At 40.2% G+C, this 16,555-nt stretch overlaps 1 protein-coding gene and 1 pseudogene across 6 annotated transcripts in view; one reads left to right on the top strand and one right to left on the bottom strand.

The window, feature by feature from the left end:
* Nucleotides 1-16,555, bottom strand: part of CSNK1G1 (casein kinase 1 gamma 1) — a 218,325-nt gene that overhangs the window by 180,777 nt on the left and 20,993 nt on the right. The gene's annotated exons all lie outside the window — the stretch shown is intronic.
* Nucleotides 11,296-11,394, top strand: LOC119628165 (U6 spliceosomal RNA; annotated as a pseudogene).

A 16,555-nucleotide genomic window follows, 5' to 3' on the forward strand; every position in this document is an offset into this window, starting at 1 on the left:
AATTTATAAGAGCAAAAATCTGAAAATAACCTAAAAATCAACAATTGAGTTGTAGCTAAATAATTTATGTGTAATACATCATTAAATAACTATCCGATGTAATGGAAAACTCTATAATCCAAATTTCATTGAAAATATTTATACATATAATCATAAGACAAACTGGAAAGAAAATTGCACTGCTAATAATAATTACTCTTTTGGAGGCATTTCACATGGTTTTCTTTGTTTTTTATCACTTTTATATTTTGTCCAAATTTTTACAACGATCATATATTAAATAATTACATAAACTATTTTTTAAAAAATCAAACCAAATGTCTTGTCTGTATCCTCAAAACAACTGAGGCATTGCTAAGAAAAAGTTTTTTTGTTTTTTTTTTTGTTTTTTTTTGAGATGGAGTCTCACTTTGTCACCCAGGCTGGAGTGCAGTGGTGAGATCTGGGCTCACCGCAACCTCCACCTGCTGGGTTCAAGCGATTCTCCTACCTCAGCTTCCTGAGTAGCTGGGACTACAGGCATGCACCACCACGCTTGGCTAATTTTTTGTATTTTTAGTAGAGACGGGGTTTCACCACCCTGGCCAGGCAACTCCTGACCTCATGATCCGCCTGCCTTGGCCTCCCAAAGTCCTGGGATTACAGGCGTGAGCCATGGCACCCAGCCAAGAAAAAGATTTTTTAAACAAGAAAATAATAAATATAATGAAACAGAATTTAAAGGAATACACACCAAACTGGTGAATTTCTCAATGGAGGTAAAACTGCAAGCATTTATACTTCGTTACAAATGTATAAAACATTCGAACTTTTTATAAGGAATGTTTTACCTCTGTAAGCAGCTCTCAATGGTGAAAACTCTTACTAATAATGTTTAAATTAAAAATGACATTGGCAGGGAAACATCAGCCCAAAGTTTAACAAAAACTGCCACCAAAACACCAAGTAGTTACTGGTTTGAAGTATGCATTATGCCAAAGTTAATACTACTTTATCTTTTATGCCTTATTAGGAGATTGCAATTAAATCACACTAGATTCAGAATATTATAAAACAATCACGTATGCTATGGTTATACATGCTACACTCCTTGAAAAATTAAGTTTCAGCCAGGAGCCGTGGCTCACACCTATAATCTCAGCACTTTGGGAGGTCAAGGCGGGCGGATCACAAGATCAGGAGATCGAGACCATCCTGGCTAACACCGTGAAACCCTGTCTCTACTAAAAATACAAGAACAAAATTAGCCGGGCACGGTGTAGTCCCAGCCACTGGGGAGGCTGAGGCAGGAGAATGGCATGAACCCGGGAGGCGGAGCTTGTAGTGAGCTGAGATCACGCCACTGGACTCCAGCCTGGACGACAAAGCGAGACTCCGTCTCAAAAAAAAGAAAGAAAAGAAAAATTAAGTTTCATAGTAGCATGCTTCTAGGAGAAGTGCTTTACTATTTTAAAACCAAAACTTCTGTACATAACATGTTACTTCTTAACTGAGCATGCCAGAGACTATTCTCAAGTCAAACAGAGGTTTAAACGCTCCTCTTGTCACTCTTGTCAAAGACAAAATTAAATTCTCCTTAGTAATTGGTCATCCTGGAGAATCAAAATAATTTTACTCTTAATGATTAAGTGGAGTCAATGTTTAGCTCCTTTCAAATAAGAAGTATTTGATGATTCTGAATAAACAACTAAACATCTTAATATATCTTAGTATCAAAAGAAAACCAACACAAGAAACCCAAAGGTGAACAGAAAAAAATGCCCCAAATAGAGGAACTGAATGTAAAAACTAAACAAAAGCCTAAAAAAATTCTGAATTCTAAACATAGATAAGACAGTAACCCAAGTCAGTATCTCTTAACTTTCTCAACCAGAAACTGGTATGAATATTCAAATATAAGCTATAATGTTCGAAAAAATGAATTAAAACTTAAAAATCTTAATTTAAAAAAAATTCATCATCCTAACCTGGTCCATGCATAGATAAATCCCAATGGTCCTGAAATCAGTACTGATAAGTGTGGCAACTTAAAAAGCTTTCAATATGTTTAGTAACTGGGAGTTGGTATGTTTATACCAAGGATGTAACCTTAGTTTAATCACAGCTGAGTGCATAAAGAGGTTCAGTACTGTCCTAACAACAGGATGGTAAATTTTAAGGATGTAGCACAGTCTTGCCTATGAAATGATTAGGTATATACTTCAAGATCAAAAGATAATGATTAATTGTATAAAAATATAGTTAAAAAGTGGATGTTCATCAGGATGAATTAAAATGCTTTTAATTAAGCAATTTTCAATTTTTGTTTGTTTGTTTGAGACAGACTCTCTCAATGTGCTGTAATGCCAGCATATTGGGAGGCCAAGGAAACACAATTTATGTTTAATCATTCTCCAACATTCCTATAGTAAATACTCAGCTCCTACTTTAATGATATTAGTCCTTATTTCATTCACTCATTACACACCTTGGTTACCTGTTTTTGAATCATAGAATTTTTATCTTTTATTATCTGATCAAAGCAATATTACTGACATTCTTCATTTGACAACTTAAAGCTAAATTGAAATTGTATCTCCAACTTTCAAAAATTACCACATTGGGTGAAAGTTACTAACATGAAAAATAAAATAATGAAACTGGAAAAGAGCAAGGCTCTTTGGGATTTACTATACCAAAAAAAAAAAAACAAAAAAAAAACCACACAATTAGAGGCAAAAAATGCATCTATGCTTTCATTTCTGGAAATATGGCCAATTACCAAAATACACTGTCAACTAAAAGTTGAAATCTGCGGCTGGGCGTGGTGATTCACACCTATAATCCCAGCACTTTGGGAGGGGGAGGCTGGCAGATCACAAGGTCAGGAGTTTGAGACCTGCCTGGCCAGCACGGTGAAACCCCATCTCTACTAAAAATACAAAAATAAGCCGAGCGTGGTGGCATGCGCTTGTAGTCCCAGCTACTCAGGAGGCTGAGGCAGGAGAATCACTTGAACCCTGGAGGCAGAGGTTGCAGTGAGCTGAGATCATGCCACTGGACTCCAGCCTGGGCAACAGAGCAAGAGTCCGTCTCAAACAAACAAACAAAAATTGAAAATTGCTTAATTAAAAGCAACAATTCAGGTATTTTTCCGCACTACAAGTTTTAGTTGGTTCTTATATCTTCCATTTCTCTCTTCAGTATTTTCATATTTGCTTTAAATTCTTAAACTTACTGCTTGGTGCGGTGGCTCACGTCCGTAATCCCAGCACACTGGGAGGCCAAGGCAGGCAGATCACTTGAGGTCAGGAGTTTGAGATCAGCCTGGCTAATATGGTGAAACTCCGTCTCCACAAAAAACACAAAAATTAGCTGGGCATGGTGACACACACCTGTAATCTCAGCTATCCGAGAGGCTGAAGCAAGAGAATTACTTGAACCCAGAAGGCAGAGGTTGCAATGAGCCGAGATTGCGCCACTGCACTCCAACCTCTGCAACAGAGTGAGACTCCGTCTCAAAAAAAAAAAAATTCTTAAACTTACTTTTCTTGTTTTCATCTCCTTGTGTACTAATTCCATCATCTCAACTTTTTTTTTTTTTTTTTGAGACGTCTGACTCTATCACCCAGGCTGGACTGCAGAGGTACAATCTCGGCTCACTGCCATCTCCACCTCCCAGGCTCAAGCCATCCTCCCACCTCAGCCTCCTGAGTAGCTGGGAGTAGAGGTGCACATTACCACGCCTGGCTAATTTCTGTATTTTTTCTAGAGACAGGGTTTCACCGTGTTGCCCAGGCTGGTCTCAAACTCATGAGTTCAAGTGATCTGCCTACCTCGGCATCCCAAAGTGCAGAGATTACTGGCATGAACTACCGCACCAGGCCTAATCTCAACATTTTTACAGCTGTTTCTGTTGACTGATTTTCTTCTAACGAACCAGATTTTTCTGGGTGAAATTTTCCTACTTGTATGCATATCTAGCTATCACAAAATAAAGTACAGTAGAGCCTGCTAGTAGGCCAGAAAAAAGGTAGGCAGACATAGAGCCTTCTCAGACACTGGTCATGTTCCACTTCTCTGAAAGACGGGTACACAGTGTTCACTTTTGATCTTAAGACTACATGGAACTCTTTATCTGTATGCTGTAGTTCTTGAAAAATACTGTAAAAATTAGGCTGAATGCTTTGAAAAGATGCAGCCAGGAGCAGTGGCTCAACCTATAATCCTATCAATTTGAGAAGCCAAGGTGGGAGGGCTTCTTGAGGCCAGAAGTTTGAGACCAGCCTGGGCAACACAGCACAACCCCATATCCACAAAAAACTTAAAAAATTAGCTAAGCATGGTAGCATGTGCCTGTAGTCATAGCTACTCAGGAGGCTTACGTGGGAGGATAGCCTGAGCATAGGACTTCGAAAATGCAGTCAGCTATGGCACCACTGCACTCCAGCCTGCACAACACAGTGAGATCCTGTCTCTAAAAATAAATAAAAAATAAGATACCAGAAAACTTAATTCGACAATACATTAAAAAGATCATTATAAGCTGGGCATGGGGGCTCATGCTTGTAATCCCAACACTTTGGGAAGCTGAGGCGGGTGGATTGCTTGAGCTCAGGAGTTCGAGACCAGCCTCAGCAACATGATGAAATCCCACGTCTACAAAAAAAAAAAAAAATATATATATATATATCTCTCTCTCTCTCTCTCTCTCCTGGCCAGCTACTCAAGAGGCTGAAGTAGAAGGACTGCTTGAGCCCTGGATGTCGAGGCAATAGCGAGCCAAGATCATGCCACTGTACTCCAGCTTGAGAAACAGAGTGAGACTCTATTTCAAAAAATAAATAAATAGGCCAGGTAGGGTGGCTCACGCCTGTAATCCCAGGACTTTGGGAGGCTGAGGCAGGTGGATCACAAAGTCAGGAGATCGAGACCATCCCAGCCAACATGGTGAAAACCCATCTCTACTAAAATACTAAAAAAAAAAAAAAAATTAGCCAGCTGTGGTGGTGCACGCTGATAGTCCCAGCTACTCAGGAGGCTGGGGCAGGGGAATCACTTGAACCCAGGAGGCGGAGGTTGTAGCGAGCCGAGATCATGCCATTGTACTCCAGCCTGGCAACAGAATGAGACTCCGTCTCAAAATAAATAAATTAATTAACTAAATTAAAAATTCAAGGAGGATTCAACATATGCAAATCAATAAATGTGATACATCACATGAGCAGAATAAAGGACAGAAACCATATAATCATTTTAACAGATGCTGAAAATGTGTTCAATAAAATTCAGAACATTTCTTCACGATAAAAACTCTCAACAAATTCGGTATAGAAATGAAATACTTCGGCCGGGCACAGTGGCTCATGCCTGTAATGCCGGCACTTTGGGAGGACAAGGAGGGCAGATCATTTGAGGTCAGGAGTTCAAGATCAGCCTGGCCAACATGGTGAAACTCCATCTCTACCAAAAACACAAGAATTAGCTGAGAATGGTGGTGCACGCCTGTAATCCCAGCTACTTGGGAGGCGAAGGCAGGAGAACGGCTTCAACCTAGGAGGTGGAGGTTGCCGTGAGCAGAGATCATGCCACTGCACTCCAGCCTGGGTGACAGAGCGAGACCCTGTCTCAAAAAAAAATAAAAGAAATGAAATACTTCAACACAATAAAGGCTATATAGACAAACTCAGAGCTATTATCAGATGAAACAGGGAAAAATAAAAGATCCCAAGACATAGAAAACAACAAAGATGCTCAGTTTTGTCACCTTTATTCAACACTCTAGAATTCTGAGCCAGAGGAATTAGATAAGAGAAAGATATAAAGGACAACCAATCTGGAATAGAAGAAGCCAAATTATCCTTGTTTGCAGACAACATGATCTTATATTTAGAAAAACCTAAAGACTCCACACAAACAAAACCATTAAAACTAATAAATAAGCTGGGTGCGGTGGCTCACTCCTGTAATCCCATCGCCTTGGGAGATGAGGTCAAGAGATTGAGACCATCCTGGCTAACACGGTGAAATCCCGTCTCTACTAAAAACACAAAAAATTAGCCAGGCATGGTAGCCGGTGTCTGTAGTCCCAGTTACTCGGGAGGCTGAGGCAGGAGAATGGCGTAAACCCAGGAGGCAGAGGTTGCAGCGAGCCGAGATCACGCCACTGCACTCCAGCCCGGGCGACAGAACGAGACTACGTCTCAAAAAAATAAATAAATAAAAACAAAAAATAAACCTAATAAATAAATTGAGTAAAGTCAACATACTAAAACCACGATAAAAATAATATATCAAAACCAGTAGCGGCTGGACACAGTGGCTCACGCCTGTAATCCCCATACTTCAGCAGGCTGAGGTGGCTGAATCACTTGAGGCCAGGAGTTCGAGATCATCCTGGGCAACATGGCGAAACCCTGTCTCTACTAAAAATACAAAAATTAGCCAGATATGGTGGCGCACACCTGTAATCCCAGCTACTAGGAAGGCTGAGGCACAAGGTTTGCTTGAGCCTGGGAAGCAGAGGTTGCAGTGAGCCAAGATCAGGCCACTGCACTCCGGCCTGGGTGACAGGGCAAGAATCTGTCTCCCCAACAACAACAGAAAAAAAAAAAAAAGTAGCATTTCTATACACCATAATGATCTGAAAAAGAAATCAAGAAAACAATCTCAATTAAAAGAGCTACAGAACAAAAAATAAAATACCTAGAAATAAATTTAACCAAAGAAGTGAAAGATCTCTACAAAAACACACTATAAAACCCTGATGAAAGAAACTGAAGAGGACACAAAAAATAGAACGATATTATTATCCTGGATTAGAAGACTTAATATTGTTAAATATCTATACTACTCAAAGCAATCTACAGATTCAATGCAATCCATATCAAAATACCAATGACATTCTTCACAGAAATAGAAAAACAATCCAAAATTCATATGGAACTACAATAGACCTGAGAGCTAAAGCAATTATAAGAAAAAAGAACAAAAAGTCGGTCATGGTGGCTCACACCTGTGATCTCAACACTTTGGTAGGCCAAGGTAGGTGGATCACCTGAGGTCGGAAGTTCAAGATCAGCCTGACCAAGATGGAGAAACCCCATCGCTACTAAAACTACAAAATTAGCTGGGTGTGGTGGTGCATGTCTGTAATCCCAGCTATTTGGGAGGCTGAGGCAGGAGAATCGCTTGAACCCGGGAGGTGGAGGTTGCGGTCAGCCAAGATCACACCATTGCACTCCAGCCTGGGCAACAAGAGTGAAACTCTGTCTCAAAAAAAGGAAAAAAAAAAAAAAAAAAAAAAAAAAGGAACAAAAAAAGAAAAAAGATCAAAGCTGGAGGCATTACCACTACCTGATTTCAAATTATACTACAAAGCTATAGCAATCAAAACAGCATGGTACTGGCATAAAAACCGACACACAGGCTGGGCACAGTGGCTCATGCCTGAATTCCCAGCACTTTGAGAAGCCTAGGTGGGTGGATCACTTGAGTCCAGGAGTTCGAGACCAGAATGGGCAACATGGCAAAATCCTTTGTCTACCAAAAATACAAAACTTGGCCAGACTCAAAATAAAGAAATACGTTAACAAAAAAAAAATTTTTTTTTTTTGAGACGGGGTCTCACTCTGTCACCAGGCTGGAGTGCAGTGGCGCAATCTCTCCGCCTCCCGGGTTCACACGATTCTCCTGCCTCAGCCTCCTGAGTAGCTAGGACTACAGGCACGTGCCACGACGCGCAGCTAATTTTTATATTTTTATATTTTATATTTTTAGTAGAGACGGGGTTTCACCATGTTGGCCAGGATGGTCTTGATCTTTTGACCTCATGATCCACCCACCTCGGCCTCCCAAAGTGCTGGGATTACAGGCGTGAGTCACGGTGCCCAGCCATATGTAAAAATTTTATAAAACAAAAACAGACACATAGACTAATGGAACAAAACAGAGAATCCAGAAATAAATCCACATATTTACAGCCAAGTCATTTTTGACAAAGGCACCAAGAAGAACATACGTTCCGGAAAGGATAGTATTTTTAACAAATGATGCCAGGGGTTGGGTGCAGTGGCTCATGCCTGTAATCCTAGCACTTTGGGAGGCAGAGGCGGGCAGATCACTTGAGGCCAGGAGTTTGAGACCAGCCTGATCAGCATGGCGAAACTCCGTCTCTACAAAAAATTAAAAAATTAGCCGTACCTGGTGGCACACGCCTGTAATCTCAGCTACTTGGGAGGCTGAGGCACGAGAATTGCTTGAATTCTCCCTGGGGGGTGGAAGTTGCAGTGAGCAGAGATTGTACCACTATACTCCAACCTGGGTGACAGAGCGAAACTCCATCTCAAAAAAAAAAAAAAAAAGGCCAGGTCCAGGTACAGTGGCTCACACCTGTAATATCAACACTTTGGAAGGCCAAGGAGGACTGCTTGAGGTCAAGAGTTCAAGCCAGAATGGTGGCTCACACCTGTAATCCTAGCACTTTGGGAAGCGAGGTGAGTGGATCACGAGGTAAGGAATTCAAGACCAGCCTGGCCAGCATAGTGAAACCCTGTCTCTACTGAAAATACAAAAATTAGCCAGGCATGGTGGCACGAGCCTATAGTCCCAGGTACTCAGGAGGCTGAGGCAGAAGAATTGCTTGAACCCAGGAGGTGGAGGTTGCAGTGAGCCAAGATTGCGCCACCGCACTCCATCCTCAGTAACAGAGTGAGACTGTCTCAAAAAAAAAAAAAAAAGAAAGAGTTTGAGAACAGCCTGAGTAACACAGTGAGACCTCATCTGTATAAAAAGTTTTTTAAATTAGCTAGCATGGTTAATATGACTATTCCCTGTAATCCTGGCTACTTGGGAGTTTGAAGAAAGAGGATCCCTTGAGCCTAGGCGTTCAGAGGCTGTAGTGAGCTATGATCATGCCACTGCATTTCAGCCTGGGCAACAAAGTGACAACCCATCTTTTTTTTTTTTTTTAAAGGGTGCTAGAAGGATGCATCAATAAAATGTGATACATCACATAAACAGAATGAAAGACAAAACCTATCTGATCATCTCAAGGGATACAGAAAATCATTTGATAAAATTAAGCATCACTTCATGATAAAAGTCAACAAATTTGGCAAAAAAAAAAAATACCTCAACATAATAAAGGCCATATATGACAAACCCACAGTCAACATTATATTTAATGGGGAAAAGCTGAAAGCAATTCCTCTATGAACTGAAACAAGACAAGGATGCCCATTTTCACTTCTATTCACCATAGTAAGAAATCAGGCAAGAAAAAAAAAAGCATCAAAACTGGAAAACAGGAAGTTAAGCTGTACCTGTTTGCTGATATAATCTTATATCCAGAAAACTCTAAAGACTCCAGAAAAAACACTTTTAGAATTGATAAATGAATTTGGTAAAGTTTCAGGATACAAATTTAACATGCAGAAATCAGTAGCATTTCTATACACTAATAACAATCTAGTGGAGGACAAAAATCGCGAAGGCAATCCCATTTACAATAGCTACAAAAACAATAAAATACATAGGAATACATTTAACCAAGGATGTGAAAGATGTCTATAAGGACAACTAGAAAACACTGATGAAAGAAATCACAGATGACACAAACAAATGGTAATACATCCCATGCTCACAGACCGGAAGAATCATATCATTAAAATGACATTACTTCCCAAAGCAATTAACCAGATTCAACACAATCCCTATCAAATTACCACCATTTTTTACAGAATTAGAAAAAATATCCTAAAATTCATATGAAACTAAAACAGAGCCCAAATAACCAAAGCAATCCTAAGCAAAAAGAACAAAGCTGGGACACATCACACTACCTGACTTCAAATTATACTTCAAGGCTATAGTAACCAAAACAGCATGGTACTGGTATAAAAATAAGCACGTAGTTCAAAGAAATGGAATAGAGAATCTAGAAATAAAGCCACCTACCTAGATCCAACTGATCTTCAACAAAGTCAACAAAAATACACACTGGGAAAAGAACACCCTATTCAATAAATAGTACTGGGAAAATCAGGTAGCTAAATGCGTAAAAATAAAACTGGACTCATACCTCTCACCAGATACAAAACATAACTCAAGATGGTTTAAATACCTAAACTTAAGATATGAAACTAGAAAAACCCTAGATGAAAAATTGGGAAAAACTCTCAGACTTCAAAAGGGTAAATGTAACAAAAACAGACAGGTGTGGTAGCTCACGCCTGTAATCCCAGTACCTTGGGAGGCTGAGGCGGACAGATCACGAGGTCAGGAGATCAAGACCATCCTGGCTAACATGGTGAAATGTCATCTCTACTAAAAATACAAAAATTAGCTGGGTGTGGTGGCACGCACTTGTAGTCCCAGCTACTTGGGAGGCTGAGGCAGGAGAATTGCTTGAATCCGGGAGGCGGAGGCTGCAGTGAGCCAAGATCACACCACCGCACTCCAGCCTGGTGACAGAGCAAGACTCCATCTCAATAAATAAATAAACACAGACCAGGCATGGTGGCTCACATCTGTAATCCCAGCACTTTATCTAAGGCAGGAGGATCACTTGAGCCTAGGAGGTCGAGGCTGCCGCGAGCTATGATCACGCCACTGCACTCCAGCTTGGGCAACAGAGTGAGACCCCATCTGAAAAAACAAATCAATCAATCAATATAAAATAAATGGTGCTGGGAAAACTGGATATCCATATGCAGAAGAATGAAACTACATTCCTGTTTTTCACCACAGGCAAAAGTCAACTCAAAATGGATTAAAGGCTTAAATGTAAGTGTAAGACCCAAAACTATGAAACTACAGATGAAAACATTAGGGAAATGCTACAGGACTACCTGGGCAAAAATGAATGCTTATTGGTAGCATATAAATTCAGAGTCAGGAATGATGGTGATGACAAGCAACCACAGATTGTCCACATGGGTGGCAGAGATGACACTTTTCTTTCCTTCTTTCCTTTTTTTTGAGACGGAGTCTCACTCTGTAACCCAGGCTGGCATGCAGTGGCTGTTTTTTTGAAAAGATCAACAAAATTGATAAACATTTAGCTAGACTGACCAAGATTTTAAAAAAGCACTCAAATTACTAACTTCAGAAAGTAGAGACAATTCTGCATACCTTAAAAATGAAAAGAATCAGAATACTATTAATAATTTGTACACCAACAGATTAGATAATCTAGGTGATATAGACAGAGTCCTAGAAATACACAAAGTAGCAAAACTGATTCAAGAAGACAGAAAATCTAAACAAATCTTAGATTGAATAAACAGTCAAAAACCTCCTCAAAAAGAAAAGCCCATGCTCACTTCGGCAACATATATATTAAAACTGCAACAGAGATTAGCATGGCCTCTGTGCAAGGATGACACGTAAACTTATGAAGCGTTCCACATTTTTTTTAATTAAAAGAAAAAAAATAGAAAAGCCCAAGAGCACAAGGCTTTACAGGTTCTACCAAACATTTTTCTTTTTATTTTAAGACAAGGTTTCACTCTGTAACCCAGGCTAGGGTTCAGTGGCACCATTACAGATCACCGCAACCTTGAACCCCTGGCTCAAGCAATCCTCCCACCTCAGCCTCCCAAGTAGTTGGAACTACAGATGCTGCTGCCAGGCCCAGCTTACTTTTTTTATATTTAATTTTCTTAGTAGAGATAAGGTCTCACTATGTTGCACTGGCTTGCCTCAAAACTCATGGCTCCAAATGATCCTCCTGCCTCTGCCTATGTGTTGGGATTACAGAAGTGAGCCACCACACTTGGCCTTACTAAACATTTAAAGAATAATTAACACGAATCCTCCTCAAACTCTTTCAAAAAACAAGAGTTGAGACACGTTCTCACTCATAGGTGGGAATTGAACAATGAGATCACTTGGACACAGGGTGGGGAACATCATACACCAGGGCCTGTCGGGGGAGGGGGGCTGGGGGAGGGATAGCATTAGGAGAAATATCTAATGTAACTGATAAATTGATGGGTGCAGCAAACCAATATGGCACATGTATACCTATGTATCAAACCTGCACATTGTGCACATGTACCCTAGAACTTAAAGTATTAAAAAAAAAAAAAAAGAGGCGAGAATACTAACTCACTCTATGAAGGCAGGATACCTTACTATCAGGCAAAAACATCACAAGAAAATTATAGACAGAATATGCCTTACAAACACAGATGCAAAAGATCCTAAACAAACTACTAGCAAACCTAATCCAGCCGTATATTAAGAGGATTATACATTACAACAAACTGGGAATTATCCCAGGGATGCCAGGGTGGCTCACTTTATGAAAATCAAGTAATACTGGGGTTTTTTGTTTTTGTTTTTTAATGAAATGGGGTCTCCCCTTGCTGCCCAAGCTGGTCTCAAACTCCTGGGCTCAAGTGATCCTCCTGCCTTGGCCTTACAAGCATGAGCCACTGCACGTGGCCCACTACACTAACTGAATGAAGGAGAAAAATCATAATCATATGGCCATCTCAATTGATGCAAAAAGAAAAAAGCATTTGACGAAATCCAATACCCTTTCCTGATAAAATCACTCAAACTATATATAGAAAGGAACTTCTTCAACATGACAAAAAGATTTCATAAAAAACACACTGTTAACATTATATTTAATCCTGAAAGACTGAAAGCTTTCCTCTTAAGATCAGGAACAAAACAAGATGCCTTCTTTTGCCATTTCTATTCCACATTGTAATGCAAGTTCTAGTCAGAGCAATTAGGGAAGAAAAAGATTTAACAGCCATCCATATTGGAAAGGAAACACTAAAATTCTCTATTTGCAGATGACTTCATCCTATATATGGAAAGCCTAAATACACACACACGAGCTATTAGAGCTAATATATAAATTCAGTACAGAATCAATTTTATGTCTGTATCTTCATATATACTAGTAATGTACAATCTGAAAATGAAACCAAAACAATTCCATTTACAATAGCATCAAAAAGAGCAACATTACACGTATAAAGCACCACATCCTGCCCACATACTTAGAAATAAATTTATCCAAGGAGGGATAAGAGTTGTACACTGAAAACTAGCAAACATTGGTGAAAGAAATTAAATGATAAAAAGACGCCCTATGTTCATGGATTGGGGAAATCAGTATTGTTAAGACAGCAATATTACACAAACTGGCCCACAGATTCAGTGCAATCCCTTTCAAAATCTCAATGGTCTTTGTTGCAGAAATGGAAAAGCTGTTCCTAAAATTCATATGGAGACTTCTGCTCCAAGATGTAAAGGGCTTAGAAGCTGTCAATACCATCCTCACAAGGAAAATAAACAAACAAAAATGAAAAATCTGAAAAACAAGAACCCTCTTAGGTCCATCAGAGAACTTAGGTCACAGGGCAAGCCACTGCCCTATAAGCTGGAGAGAGAAGCAGATACAAAGAATCAAAGCTTTCCAGAAAAAAAAAGCCCAGGAGCAAAAGCCTACTGCTAGAGACCTTATTTTTTTTCACAAAACCTACAAGCAAGAAGACAGTGGAATTAACTATTTAAACTGATGAAAGATGGCCAGGCATGGTGGCTCATGCTTGTAATCCCAGCACTTTGGGAGACCTAGATAGGTGGATCACCTGAGTCCAGGAGTTTGAGACCAGCCGGGTCAACATGGAGAAACCCCATCTCCATTAAAAATACAAAAATTAGCCAGGCATGGTGGTGGGTGGCTGTAATCCCAGCTACTCGAGAGGCTGAGGCAGGAAAATCGCTTGAACTCGGGAGGTAGAAGTTGCAGTGTGCTAAGGTCGCGCCACTGCACTCATGCCTCCGGGGACAGAGTGAGACTCTGTCTCAAAAAAAATAAAACAAATAAAGTGTTGAAAGAAAGAAAAAAACCCACCAAACTAGAATTTGGTATCCAATGGCATTATCCTTCAAAAGTGAAGAAGAAATAAAGACCTTCTCAGATAAACAAGAACTGTGAGAATTTGTTGCCAGTAGACCTGCCTTACAAGAAATGTCAAAGGAAGTTCTTCAGAGAGGAAGAAAGTATAGATAAAAAATTTGGGCCGGGCACGGTGGCTCAAGCCTGTAATCCCAGCACTTTGGGAGGCCGAGACGGGCGGATCACAAGGTCAGGAGATCGAGACCATCCTGGCTAACACAGTGAAACCCCGTCTCTACTAAAAAATACAAAAAACTAGCTGGGCAAGGTGATGGGCGCCTGTAGTCCCAGCTACTCAGGAGGCTGAGGCAGGAGAATGGCGTAAACCCAGGAGGCGGAGCTTGCAGTGAGCTGAGATCCGGCCACTGCACTCCAGCCTGGGCGACAGAGCAAAACTCCGTCTCAAAAAAAAAAAAAAATTTGAATCTACATAAACAAGGAATGTTAGAGAAGGAAGAAATGAAGGTACAATCAAATCTTACTTTTCTTAGTCTAAATTGTTTAGGTAACAGTTTCTTCAAAATAATAGCAATGTATTGGATGATTACAGGTTGTAGGTAAGCGAAATGAATCACAAAAACATCATAATGGACAGGAGGAAGAAACTGGGTATCCAGTTAAAGGGTACCCACACAAACCATAAAGTACAATGTCATTTGAAAATGTAAATAAATTGCTTGTCAATGAATACTGCAAATGACAGGGCAATCAGTATAAAATTTTATCAGCCAAAACAATCTTCAAAAAGAAAAATAAAATTGGAAGATTCACTTCCTGATTTCAAAATTACTACAAAGCTATAATAATTGCAATTGTGTGGTGCTGGCAAAAGGACAGACATACAGATCAATGAAACAGAACTGAGTATCCAGAAGGAAACCCATACATCTATGATCAAATGATTTTCAACAAGGGTGTCAAGAGCATTCATCAGGGAAAGAATGGTCTCTTGAACAAATGGAAACCCACATGAAAAAAAAAATTGACTTTTATCTTTTTTTTTCTGAGACAGTCTTACTCTGTTGCCCAGGCTGGAGTGCAGTGGTGCAATCTCCGCTCACTACAACCTCCACCTCTGGTTCAAGTGATTTTCGTGCCTCAACCTCCCAAGTAGCTAGGATTACAGGTGAATGCAACCATGCCCAACTAAGTTTTGTGTTTTTAGTAGGGACGGAGTTTCGCCATATTGTTATGCTGGTCTCAACCTCCTGACCTCAAGTGATCTGCCCGCCTTGGCCTACCAAAGTGCTAGGATTACAGGCATGAGCCACCACACTGGCCTTGGACCTTTATCTTCACTGCATACAAAAATTAAGTCACAGTGAGACTCCAACTCAAAAAAAAAAAAAAAGAGAGAGAGAGAAAAAGGAAAGAAAACTCAGAGTCCAAAGGTCAACCTGCAACTACAGAGCTCCTAAGTTGTCTTTTTTCTTTTTTTGAAACAGGGTATCAATCTGTCACCCAGGCTGGGGTGCAGTGGTGCCATCTTGGCTCACCACAACTTCCACTACCCAGGATCTGGGGACCCTCTAACTCAGCTTCCTGAGTAGATGGGACTACAGGCATGCATCACCACACATGGCTAATTTTTGTGTTTTTTTTTTTGTAGTGATGGGGTTTCACCATGTTGCAAAGGCTGGTCTCAAACTCCTGGGCTCAAGGGATCCACCCACCTTAGCCTCCCAAAGTGCTGTGATTACAGGCATGAGCCACCCAGCATATTTTTCTATTTTCTTTACTGCCTGCTTTAGATCTGCTGTTGTTTTTCTGCTGATGCTGAGATAAAAACCACTGTTTGGATCCAACATTTTTTTTTTGTAAGCTCGTAAGTTTGTATTTATATCTCAGGGATAGAGTTCTGAAGCAACAGCTATAGTATCTTTGTGTATATGTATGTATGTACATATATATACATGTATGTTGTTATGTGTTGTGGTCACAAGGTACCAAACTGTCTTACCAGTAAAGGAGTACTTGTAAATTAAGTATATAAGCTCAAATGATTTTCAAGTTCACAAGACATAAGTTTTTAATAAAAACACTGGCTTTAAAATTATTGGTTAAATAAAATTTCAAATGTCTTCAGAATTGTCAGCAAACACTTTTGTCTAAATTTACCGATCAAACGGTTTCATATTTATCTCTGCTAGGTATTTTATGATGATGAGGTTTGGCATGAACATTATAAAACTATAAACCCAACTCAAAACTGAGTAATCTTTGTGTAGTATCATTATTTATTTTTTTCTCGAGACCGAGTCTTGCTCTGCTGCCCAGGCTAGAGTACAGTGGCGCTCTCTCAGCTCACTGCAGCCTCCACCTCCCAGGTTCGAGCGATTCTCCTGCCTCAGCCTCCTGAGTAGCTAGGATTACAGGCACTTGTCACCACGCCTGGCTAATCTTTGTATTCTTCATAGAGATGGGGTTTCACCATGTTGGCCAGGCTGGTCTTGAACTCTTGACCTCGTGATCCGCCCACCTCAGCCTCCCAAACTACTGGGATTACAGGCCTGTCCCAGTATTTTTGTTATTTTGCTTTTGAGACAGGATCTCACTCTGTCACTCAGGCTGGAGTGCAGTGGCATGATCATGGCTCACTGCAGCCTTGACCTCCTGGGCTCAAGCAATCCTCTCACCTCAGTCTCCTTG

The sequence above is a fragment of the Chlorocebus sabaeus genome, chromosome 26, assembly GCF_047675955.1.
Source record: "Chlorocebus sabaeus isolate Y175 chromosome 26, mChlSab1.0.hap1, whole genome shotgun sequence".
In the NCBI taxonomy this organism is placed as follows: Eukaryota; Metazoa; Chordata; class Mammalia; order Primates; family Cercopithecidae; genus Chlorocebus; species Chlorocebus sabaeus.